Raw genomic sequence first — 12,551 nt, 5'->3', positions numbered from 1 at the left:
ACTGCATTGCTTATTGGAGGCCCTTGCTATCTGGTTGAATTGCTTGGTGTAGTGGTTAAGAGCGGTGTAGTGGTTAAGAGTGGTGGTTTGGAGCGGTGGACTCTGATCTAGAGAACCGTGTTTGATCCCCCCACTCCTCCCCATGAGCGGCGGAGGCTGATCTGGTGAACTGGATTTGTTTCCCCGCTGCTACACACAAAGCCAGCTGGGTGACCTTGGGCTAGTCACGCTCTCTCAGCCCCACATACCTCACAGGGTGTCTGTTGTGCGGAGGGGAAGGGAAGGTGATTGTAAGCCAGTTTGATTCTTCCTTTAGTGGTAGAGAAAGTCGGCATATAAAAACCAACTCCTCCTCCTCCTCCTCCTCCTCCTCCTCCTCTTCTTCTTCTTCTTCTTCTTCTTCTTCTTCTTCTTCTTCTTCTTCTTCTTCTTCTTCTTCTTCCCAGTCTCTCTAGCCATGCCAACATGCGTGGACTATGCACACATGGGGGTTGGACTAGATGACCCTGGTGGTCCCTTCCCATTCTATGATCTAGATCTTTGTGTGAGGCAGGGCAGAGCAAGGGCCACGCATTCCCAGGCTCCGCGTTCTCCGACCGTGTGTCCCTTGTCCTAGATATGAATGCATCCATGTGGGTCAGTGAAGAGGATTCTTTACATTTCTGTACACCCTGAGGCAAAGCAAATCAGCTCTTTTCAAAGTAAGAGCTGTGTCACGAGCAAAAGACATGAAAAGAGCCTCGGCAGTGTCTTGTCAGATGTGTTTCCCCTCCTTCCCGAAAAGTCTTCCTTTTATCTGTCAGCCCAGAATCGCTTCCCCTCCTTTAAGTGTGTCCTTGAGACCCAATCATTCACATTGTTTCTGACCCTACCTAGCCTCATCAGTTACCAGGCTCCATTTAAGGTATCAGCTATTGCATGTAAAGCCCTTCATGGCCATGAGCCGTCTTGCCCGCGAGACCGCCTCGCCCCCTACATTCCGCCTAGGGTTGCCAACCTCCAGGTACTAGCTGGAGGTCTCCTGCTATTACGACTGATCTCCAGCTAGGGTTGCCAACTGCCAGGTAGTAGCAGATCCCCTGCTAATTCAACTGATCTCCAGCCGATAGAGATCAGATCACCTGGAGAAAAATGGCTGCTTTGGCAATTGAACTCTATGGCCTTGAAGTCCCACCCCTCCCCAAACCCTGCCCTTTTCAGGCTCCACCCCAAAAACCTCCCTCCAGTGGCGAAGGGGGACCTAGCAGACCTATAACCACTACCCCACAATGGCTATATGTATGCTGTGGTGGTGGAAAGTGCCATCAATCGTAGCTGACTTATGGCAACCATTGGACTCTATGGCACTGAAGTCCCTCCTCTCCCAAACCCCGCCCTCCTCAGGCTATGCCCCAAAAACCTCCCGCCGGTTGCAAAAAGGGACCTGGCAACCTTGCTGCCGAAGGAGGCAGAGCCAGCCACACAATGATTGCCACAGCTTAACTTCAGTAACCCAGCGTAGATCCGGGTCCTGCGGCGGCATCTGCTGTCAAACCGACATTTAAACAAATCCGCACAGCCAATCAAACCTCCAATGGTCAACCAGAAGAATTGCTGGGCAAAGTCCTACCTGGCCCCGTCCACTGCCTTAGGGTTGCCAGGCTGCTCTTTGCCATGTATATAATGATTCTAACAATATTTTTTTCTTTCCTTCTTCTTTAGCAACAACATATTCATCAGAAGTCAGACAGGTGAGGAAGACGGCCGTTTCGTTCTTCATCAGTTCCTCAACCTTAATCATTTCACTTGGTATGTATTTCTTTTTTCATTTTATAAGCACAAGTTTAAACTCCCCATGGGTAGAAGACTGATCCTTCTGCCTAACCAGGCTAGTATATTCAGTCCATTTCAGAGGTTCCCCAAAAGGATACCCTCCAGGGGAACTCAACTCTGTCGGCTGGAGGTCAGTTGTAATCGCAGGAGATCTCCAGCTAGTACCTGGAGGTTGGCAACCCTACATTTCCTAATAACACATGCTGAGTACCAGGAAAGGTGTCGGCGAGCTCCCATGGGCACTAACACTGGAGACCTCTGCCGTGTGCTATGCAGAAAAACATTGCATGCAGTTCTTGTAAATGGGGGGGGGTGTCGTAGCAAAATTCTCTCCCCTTCCAATTTGGCAAATCGGACCCAACAGCAATAATTGTCTTTTTAAGGGGAAAACCACAATAAAAGAGAAAGCCGCCGTTGCCTGTAGCAACGCAGAGAGTGTGAGACACATTTCACTTCAGAAAAGTACCCTCTTGATTTTAATTCTTCTTCACTGAAACAGCTTTCCCCCCGTGTTCCTCCTGGCTAAAGAGCACACATACCCCCCCAAAAAATCAGAGTGGGGTAATTTATGGCACGACTAACCCCAATTAATGAGGCACAAACATTCAAAGGAAGATATTAATAAATAACGCGTGCCTACAATTGCTTCTTGATATACACTGGAGCAATAGCCCTTCTCTGAATCGCCCGCACCCCCTGTAAATTGTCCCTCGATAAATTACGCGAGCCAGGAGCTGTCAGCATGCAGAGAAGAGGAGCTGGCAGAGAAAAATATGGAGGCAGCAGTGAGGGCTTTAAAAGAGAGAGAGAGAGAGAGAGGGCGAGGCGGAGAAGCGCCGATAAAAACGAGCGGCAGAAAAGCCCGTGAAAACGCCCTCCAGTATTCTGCGGATCAAAACAGGGACCAATGGCTCCCGAAAGACTCACAGCATCAATTTGTGCCATCACGTGCCAGCAAATGCCCTTCCACCCTCAACGTTGGACAAACAGGCCATTCCCTGCGACCAAGACTGAATGGACATAAGTCTGACATCACATGAACACATGAAGCTGCCTTATACTTAGGGTTGCCAACCTCCAGGTAGTAGCTGGAGATCTCCTGCTATTACAACTGATCTCCAGCCGATAGAGGTCAGTTCACTTGGAGAAAATAGCCACTTTGGTCATTGGAATCTATGGCATTGAAGTCCCTCCCCTCCCCAAACTCCTCCCTCCTCAGGCTCCACCCCAAAAACCTCCCGCCGGTGGCAAAGAGGGACCTGGCAACCCTACTTATACTGAATCAGACCTTTGGTCCATCAAGTCAGTATGGTCTACTCTGACCGGCAGCTGCTCTCCAGGGTCTCAAGCAGGGGTCCTTCACATCACCTACCTACCGAGTCCCTTTAACTGGAGATGCCAGGGATTGAACCTGGGACCTTCTGCGTGCCAAGCAGAGGCTCTACCACTGAGTCATGGCCCCTCCCCAACATCAGAAACGACAACATTCAGAAACCAGTGGGGGAACATTTTAACCTTCCAGGACATTCAGCTGCCGATTTAAGAGAAGCAGTTCTCTTTCAAAGGGATTTCAAAGGGAGATTAGAAAGAGAGACTGCTGATTTACAACTAATAATGAAGCTCAAAACTATGCATTGCCAGGGATTTAACAGAGATCTGGGATTCCTGTCTCATTACCAATGCTGACTTCTCCACACCTACAACCCCTCTGCACATTACGCCTAATCCAATCACGCTGCTAATGTCGTTTGCTTGCTTTTGACATTTACATTGCCATTGTGTGACTAATTTACTCACCTCTACTTAAGGATAGATGGACTCACATTCTAGCTGTATCTGAAGAAGTGAGCAGGGGCTCACAAAAGCTCTTACCCTGCCAGAAATTTTGTTAGTCTTTAAGGTCTTTCTGGACTCTTGCTGTTGTCTACTGCTAGTGACCAACTAACACGGCTACCCATCGTGATTGATCAGCATCGATTCCAGTATGAGCTTTTGTGAGTCAGAGAGCCCGTCTTCAGATGCAATAAGAACATAAGAAAAGCCCTGTTGGATCAGACCAAGGCCCATCAGGTCCAGCAGTCTGTTCACACAGTGGCCAACCAGGTGCCTCCAGGAAGCCCCCAAACAAGACGACAGCAGCATGATCCTGCCTGTGTTCCACAGCACCTTATATATTCGGCATGCTCCTCTGATACCGGAGAGAATAGGTGTGCATCATGACTAGTATCCATTTTGACTAGTAGCCATGGATAGCCCTCTCGTCCATGAACATGTCCATTCCCTCTTAAAGCCTTCCAAGTTGGCAGCCATCACCACATCCTGGGGCAGGGAGTCCCACCATTTAACTATGCATTGTGTGAAGAAATACTTCCTTTTATCTGTTCTGAATCTCTCACCCTCCAGCTTCAGCAGATGACCCCGTATTCTAGTATTATGAGAGAGGGAGAAAAGCTTCTCCCTGTCCACTCTCTCCAAACCATGCATAATTTTATAGACCTCTATCGTGGATTCTCACGCGCCATTCAATGGATTCTCATGCACCACTCTTTCCCACCTGCCACCAGGAGCGTTCTCTGACTCTCCGAAAGCCACTCCTATGTGTACTCCAAAGCCAAGAGGGTGTTTAAAGATCTACAAACACAGCATGGCAACCCTATAATACATAGTCAGCATTCAAAAAGACCCAAGTGTGGGCAACATCTGGCTGTGTTCTACATGATGCCGAAATGTTCATGCAGATGTTGGGATCGACTCACTCAATGTACTCGCTGTTGGTGCTTAACTTGTAATAACCTGAGACGATGGGGCTGAAACCTGAATAAACAAATATAAGTCTAGGAACCCATGCTAAGGGGGAGGGAATGAATAACACATCCTTCAAATCTGCCCAAGGGGTTCAAAAACAAGGATAGTAATTTACCAGGGAGAGGGTAAGCACCAGAAAATAGGAATCATCAGAGCGTAGGTAAGAACGGGCCTTTTCTCAGAACAAGAAGGCTGGCAACATTTCAATTTCCAGCAGCCATTCAATTTCTGAAATGTGGCTTAAATTAAACTTCAGAGACAGCAAATGGGTTTTACCTGAGGAGGAGCTCTTGAAGACGCAGCAATTCATATCCTGTACACAACCATGACTGAACAGTCTGCAGCAACCTTCGCGATGCATTCCTCCGACAGAAATGCTAGGCACGGAAGCCGAAAAGACAAGGAAGGCTGAGAGTGGATATGATGACCATCTTCAAGTACTTGAAGGGCTGTCATATAGAGGACGGTGCCGAGTTGTTTTCTGTTGCCCCAGAAGGCCGTTGAACCAACGGGTTAAAATTAAATCAGAAGAGTTTGCATCTAGGCATTAGGAAGAATTTTCTAACAGAGCGGTTCCTCAGTGGAACAGGCTTCCTTGGGAGGTGGTAAGCTCTCCTTCCCTGGAGGTTTTTAAGCAGAGGCTAGATGGCCATCTGTCAGCAATGCTGATTCTATGACCGTAGGCAGTTCATGAGAGGGAGGGCATCTTGGCCATCTTCTGGGCATGGAGTAGGGGTCACTGGAGGTATGTGGGGGAGGTAGTTGTGAATTTCCTGCATTGTGCAGCGGGTTGGACTAAATGACCCTGGTGGTCCCTTCCAACTCTATGATTCTAGGAGGAGGACAGGAATTCCCTTCTGAGCCCTCAGATTACTCAGCTCTCAAAGGAAAGGGCTCCGATCTATGATCTGAAAAATCACATTTTAACGAGGTGCCCTATGCGTTTAAAGTTCTTATCCATCACCATGCTGCCTGATTGATGTGAGATACAGATGCACTCAATTAGTATATCGTAAGGATGTTGTGAGGGTTCTCCACGCTGGTCTGGAAACAAAACCTTTCAAAGACAGAAACACCCTCGAACACCACAGGTAAAAAGCACACCGGATGTCACCGGCCAATGGAGGGGCTAAGAAGGCCAGGCTTCCAATTTCCCCTTGCGATGGAAGATTGCCAGCTGACAGCCACCAAGGAAAAGGCAACTTCTAGAACACCGCCAGCGCCATCCTAAGTAGTCATGGGCTTTTAACGCCACCGAGGTCAATAGGTTTCAACTTGTGCAACTCTGGTCATTTATGCATGGGTACTTTCACTGACGTTCGCTTCCTGTCTGTCTTGGTTGTTCCTGGGAGTTATGCAGGAGTTTTCCCTCCATTAGAGACTGATTTGATTAGGTATGTTTTTTTCCTGAAGGGTCCGGTTATAGAGAACGGATGTTAGCAGAAGTTTAAACATATAATAGCTCATAATTACAAGTTAATTTCCGAGTAAGACAAGATGAATGTTGAGGCATAGAAATGGAATGAAATTATTTGTGACTAAGTTCATTAATATCTATCTATGTTAAAGATTATAGTCGGGGGCAAGATGAGGGAAGCAGGTCGTATCGGGCATGGACAATGAATGGAATTATATGATATGTATGTCCCCTCTTTCTCCCCCTTCTTTCCCCTTCTTCTTTTCTGTATTCTATAAAAATAAATAAAAAAAATTAAAAAAAAGTTTCCCCTCCATTAGAGACGACCTCGCCGCCAGCCCTCACAAATCCCGGGACTTCCTGTCCCTCTATTAACCTGATTCTTCCCTCTCCCCTGAGCTCAGCCCCCTTGAAATCCCCATGCATAAGGCAAAACGCAGGACACATAGGTTTGGTTTCTCTCACAGCAAGCAGACAGCCAATTACAAAGCAGCAAGTCAAGGGGCGGGGATTCAAATACTTCCCGCTTCCTCGGAGTTCTTTCTGAGCAGAAGGGTTTTTAAAATGAGGTTTGGGTTTCTCCCCCCCCCTCCTTTCAAATCGCTCCATTTTTGTTTTTGTTCTTCAAATGCTCTTAACATGCTTTTTTATGCGGCAATTGGGTTTTTTGGGGGGGCTTTCCTTTCACTACAGCCAATTATGAAGCAGCATTTCAAGGGGCGGGGATTCAAATACATCCTGATTTGAGCTTGGAGTCTGCTGGTGCATAGGCTCCCAACAGGAAAACGTGGGTCCAGCGAGCAACGACCCTCAGGTCAAACTCCCATGCTTAAAGACCTCTGTTTAGGTCAGCACTGTAGAGGTTCACTGAGCTCATTCTTATTTTTTGGCGCTGAATCAATTGCTGTAATGGTTTTTTTGCGTTGTGGCAATTTTATTGGCCACCCGGAGCACTCCGATAGAAAGGAAGGATGTAACTCTCTCAAACAAGGAAAATAAACAAACTTGAATACTGCAGCGGTGCTACTGGGTTATTTATGAGCATTCACGGCCCCAACGTTTCCCATCTTTCTCAGAAGAAATAGAGTCACACATTTGGAGGCATCTTCATTTCCCTCCGTTCTGAAAAGCGCATGACTATATAAGTGTGTGGCAACACAGGGAGAGAAAGAAGAAGAGTTGGTTTTTATACCCCACTTTTCTCTACCTTAAAGGAGTCTCAAAGCAGCTTACAATCGCCTTCCCCTACCTACAACAGGCACCTTGTGAGGTAGGTGGGGCTGAAAGAGTTCGGAGAGAGCTGTGACTAGCCCAAGGTCACCCAGCAGGCTTCACGTGGAGGAGTGGGGAATCAAGCCCGGTTCTCCCGATTAAAGTCTGCCGCTCTTAACCAATACACCCCGCTGGGCCAGGGAGAATCAAAAACCCGTTTTCATTACCACTTTTCTAGAATCTTTATGGCTCCCCTCTGTGCTCCCAACACGCTTCTCCACATGGTTCTACCAATTCAGAAATGAACGTCAATTATACCGAATAGTATTAGAATAAGCAACAGGTAATGTTTCATTTATTTTGTCCCAATCATTTGTGACGTAACTTTTGGGCTTTCGAACGGTAAAACATATTTTTATTATGCAATAGTTAGACAATCTGATTGATGTTTATATTTTTACAATTATAACTATACATTTAGATATATTCTATTTTACTTGATTAATATTCATGCTTGTTATGCGGCACTGTATTTGATTAAGTCTATTGTTTTATTGAAATGCTACATTGTTTTTGTGTTCTATACGGTCTTTACCCTTCCCTGTACCTTCCTTTCTGTATCCCCTTAATTATAAAAATAAAATAATTATAAAAAAAGGGGGAAAAAAGAAATGAACGTCAACGTTTAAACTAATCCCTATTCACAGTTTTTAGAGGCACTTTCCAAATGTCTCTGTTTTTTTTTTTTTAAGTAAATGTTCACTTTGAACACATGAAACTGCCTTATACTGAATCACACCCTTGGTCCATCAAAGTCAGTATTGTCTACTCAGACTGGCAGCAGCTCTCCAGGGTCTCAGGTAGAGGTCTTTCACATCTCCTACCTCATCCTTTTAACTGAAGACGTGGGGGGAACAAATCTGTGACTTTCTGCATGCGGAGCATGGCTTCGCTTTGCATAACGTCTCAACATCAAGCCCTGCATTCAACATATCAACTTAATTTAATTTATACCCTGTCTTTGTACCCATGGGGACCCGTGGTGGCTTACGCCGTTCTCTTTGTGAGGTAGGTTAGGCGGAAAGAGTGTGGCCGGCCCAAGGTCACCCAGAGAGCTTCCATGAAACAAGTAGGATTTGAACCTGGGTCTCCCAGATACTAGTCCAATACTCTCAAGCACTACTCCACATTGGTTTTCCCGGAGGGTGATGAGGAAGGACCGACAGTACGCCAATTAATCTATTCAAAATGGTGGATGTATCATTGGGGATTCGCCGACCATGCGAAACTGACAGTCTCTTGTCAGTTTCTGAGGCTCAGTTTCTTGTGGGAAATAATTAAAACCATATGAATAAATGCCATCCATAGGGTTGCCAGGTCCCTCTTCGCCACCGGCGGGAGGTTTTGGGGGCGGAGCCTGAGGAGGGCGGAGTTTGGGGAGGGACTTCAATGCCATAGAGCCCAATTGCCAAAGAGGCCATTTTCTCCTGGGGAACTGATCTCTGTCGGCTGGAGATCAGTTGTAATAGCAGGAGATCTCCTGCCACCTCCTGGAGGTTAAAACCAAATAACAGCAGTTAACAACCAATACTACGTATGTGCAAAAGGTGAGCGTTGTTCAGGTGGAAATGTACATAAAACACATACAATATACGTGACAAATACAAAAATCTGGGACCCTATGCAATAAAGTCCAAGAGTAGAGACCAAATACAACTTGTGAAAGCCGATCTTCTTAACAAGCCTTGTCCCGAGTCCCGACGTGCTGAGTGGCTTTTGTGCTCGGACACAAATAAACTTGCATTTGTCACGTATATTGTATGTGCTTTATGTACATTTCCACCTGAACAACGCTCACCTTTTGCATGTACGTAGTACTGGTTGTTACTGCTGTTATTTGGTTTTTACCTACTGTGGCAGCAGGCTCACTTGTTTTTTGCACACCACCTCGAGGTTGGCAACCCTAGCCACAGGTGGTTTTTCTACTTGTTATGATCACAGTTCTTGCAATATGAATAAGCCGTAAAACTTATGAACGGGTGGCAGACCTTCCTTCTGCTCCTAGCCCTGGTTAAAGGCACCTTTTATCACTAGCTGCTTCCTGCAATGAGTGCAACGTCCTTCTCTGTGACTGACTAAGGTGTGCTCTTTGCTGGCAGAAAAAGAGATTTTTTTTTTTTACTCCCCCAACCCCAAATGACTGAGATAAACGTTGGCACGTAAAGGAGGAATCCACCAATCATGAATGCATGTACAGTACGCGCAGCCGGCTACATGAAGAAGCAGCGGAGCTGTTTCTCTGTGTGTGCATGTAAAGCAGGGGTGGGGAACGTCAGGCCCGGGGGCCATTTAAGGCATGCGAAATCATGGCCGTTTGTGGGTCCTGGCAGATCTCTAGCTCAGAAGGATCTAAGGCTGGCGATCCGCCTCCTCCCGCGGACAGGAATAGCCTCTATTCAAGGCAGATGTGAGTTCGGCCGAGAAAAGGAACCTTCTTCCCCCCTTGCAGAAGAGTCGTTAGCTATGGAGCTGCTAGGACCGCCCAAGAAACTGTGTAACCCTTTCTCACCCAGGCCATGGAGAAACGTATTCCCTCTGTACTACAAGAAGGCTGGGGGAGGAAGTGGCGTCAATGGAGCAGTTAAAGGGGGCAGGGCCAAAATGCGCGCGGGCGGGGAGTTCTTAGCCAGTGTGTCTTCATTTCATCCCTGCAGGCAGAGGTAGCAGAAGCCAGCTGTACAATCCAGCCCCAACCATGCAGAGCAGAAGTAACTCCGGCGTGCGGCAAGATGGCTACGCCTGGCTGGTGCAACAAACCATCCTGTGCCACTAGGTGGGCGAGTGTGCCACCAGCTGGATGCCTGCCTGCTTGCCCGCATGCGGGGGGGAGGGTCATTTGGGGCAGCTGCCTGCTTGGGGCTTGGTCGGCTAATTTTAAAGTTGATAATTTTGCATGGCGCCGCAAATGATGTTATAAATATCCAAATGGCCCTTGGAGGAAAAAAGGTTCCCCACCCCCGATGTAAACTGCCGTTGAGTCGCAGTTGGCTTGTGGCGACCCAGTAGGGTTTTCAAGGCGAGACTAACAGAGGTGGTTTGCCGTTGCCTTCCTCTGTGTAGCGAGCTGTTTCTCTACCTTTGTGCAAAAAAAAAAAGGTTTTGGCAGGGATATCTTGTCATCCAGGGATTTAAGACAAAGCTCCTCTGGCAGAAATTCCCTCTTCTAGATGACCTTTAAAGGTGGAGAAGCGCTGTCCTGTTTTGCATCTGCATCTAAACAGAATCTTAAATGAATCCCCTCCTGCAACCCTGTAGCAAATCTGAAGGATAACCTCATAAAACCTGGCAAGGATTTTACGTAATAATAAAAAACAACGGAAACCACAGAGTTTTTTAAAAAAAATCATAAATCAGATTTAGAACTCATAGAATCATAGAGTTGGAAGGGTCCGTAGAGGCCATCTAGTCCAACCCCCTACAGCATCCCTGACAAGGGCTTGTCCAGCCTCTGCTTAAAGACTTCCAGTGAGGGGGAGTTCACCACCTCCCTGGGTAGCTGATTCCACTGTCGAACAACTCTTACTGTAAAAAACTTTCCCCTAATACCTTTCCTCCCGCGATTGAAACCCATTATTGCGAGTCCTGTCCTCTGCTGCCAACAGGAACAGCTCCCTGCCCTCCTCTGAGTGTCAGCCCTTCAAATACTGTAAGAGAGAAATCATGTCCCCTCTCAACCTCCTCTTCTCCAGACTGAACATTCCCAACTCCCTCAGCCTTTCCTCGTAAGGCTTGGTCTCCAGGCCCCTGATCATCCTCGTCGCTCTCCTCTGCACCCGCTCCATTCTGTCCACATCCTTTTTGAAGTGAGCCCTCCAGAACCACACACAATACTCCTGGTGTGGCCTGACCAAGGCAGTGTACAGCGGAACTATGACATCTTGTGATCTGGATCGCATTCGCTTTTTTTGTCGCTGCATCACACTGGTTGCTCATATTTAACTTTCGTTCCACCTGTACCCCAAGATCTTGTTCACACACACTACACACACACTGGATTAGTCTTGAATCTGCTCCATATGCTACTTCAGCTTCAATACAACCAAGAGCATCTTTTAACATTGCTGACTTCTTACTAGAGATCCTTATGCATTCCAAATATTCTGTTTCCAAATATTTTCTCCTCCCCGTCCCCTTTCTTTTCAAATATATTTGAACACGAAATAAAAATAACGCCAAGGCCAATGGTGCAAAATAGGTGAAAATATATTTTATTACCCTGAATAGAAATTCTTTACGCGTTTCGCCCAAGGGGCTTCTTCAGGGGAATATGTAGTTATTGCTGTAGTCATTATGAGCATAAATTCTGTAGGCACCGTTGGCCCTGGTCTCATTTTTATTTCCTGTTACTGGTGCGGACCTTTTACTTCTTTTTGCAGATTTGAATATGGGCATTTGGCCACCAGCCTCTCAAACCCAACCCCACATATTTGACAGTAGGATGGTGGCACGGAACGGATTCCACCACATACAAAACCCCTCCAACCATCTGAAGAAGTGAGCTATGACTCACAAAAGCTCGTACCCTGCCAGAAAATTTGTCAGTCTTTCGGTTGCTACTAGACTCTTGCTCTTTTCTACCGCTGCAGAAAGACAAACATGGCTAACCACCGATCGTGATCACTTTTGGAAGATGTCCTCTTGTCATGGGATCTCTCCCAGATCAAGCTGCAGAAGAGTCTTGACTTGATTCCAAAGGGCCTTGCACTGTTGACATTCGTTTTTTGAGCCCCTCCACCCCAAAACTCCTTTCCAGCCCCAAATATGTTTTTTGCAGGGGTACACATGTCTCTGGAACCTGGGGAGAGGGGGTGCGCAGTAACTTGGCATTTGGGGGATTCGCAGCAGAAAAGGGGGGAGGAAGAAGAAGAGGAAGAAGAGTTGGTTTTTACATGCCAACTTTCTCTACCTTTTAAGGAGTCTCAAACCGGCTTACAATCTCTTTCCTTTCCTCTCCCCACAACAGACGCCCTGTGAGGTAGGCGGGGCTGAGAGAGTTCGGGAAAGAACTGTGACTGGCCCAAGGTCACCCAGCTGGCTTCATGTGTAGGAGTGGTGAATCAAATCCAGTTCACCAGATTAGCCTCCGCATCTCATGTGGAGGAGTGGGGGAATCAAACCCGGTTCTCCAGATCAGAGTCCACCGCTCCTAACCGCTATACCACACTGCCTGTACCACGCTGGGCTGGGCATGTACTCTTTTCCCTGCTCTAAAGTTCTCCTTCCTGTGGTGGCTTTTTACTCTAAC

General features: G+C 47.1%; 1 protein-coding gene across 9 annotated transcripts in view; it reads right to left on the bottom strand.

The window, feature by feature from the left end:
• The window catches only part of ADGRL3 (adhesion G protein-coupled receptor L3), a 496,674-nt gene that overhangs the window by 287,990 nt on the left and 196,133 nt on the right, over positions 1–12,551 (bottom strand). The gene's annotated exons all lie outside the window — the stretch shown is intronic.

The sequence above is a fragment of the Euleptes europaea genome, chromosome 4, assembly GCF_029931775.1.
Source record: "Euleptes europaea isolate rEulEur1 chromosome 4, rEulEur1.hap1, whole genome shotgun sequence".
Taxonomy (NCBI): domain Eukaryota; kingdom Metazoa; phylum Chordata; class Lepidosauria; order Squamata; family Sphaerodactylidae; genus Euleptes; species Euleptes europaea.
This window is presented reverse-complemented; position numbering and strand designations above follow the sequence as displayed.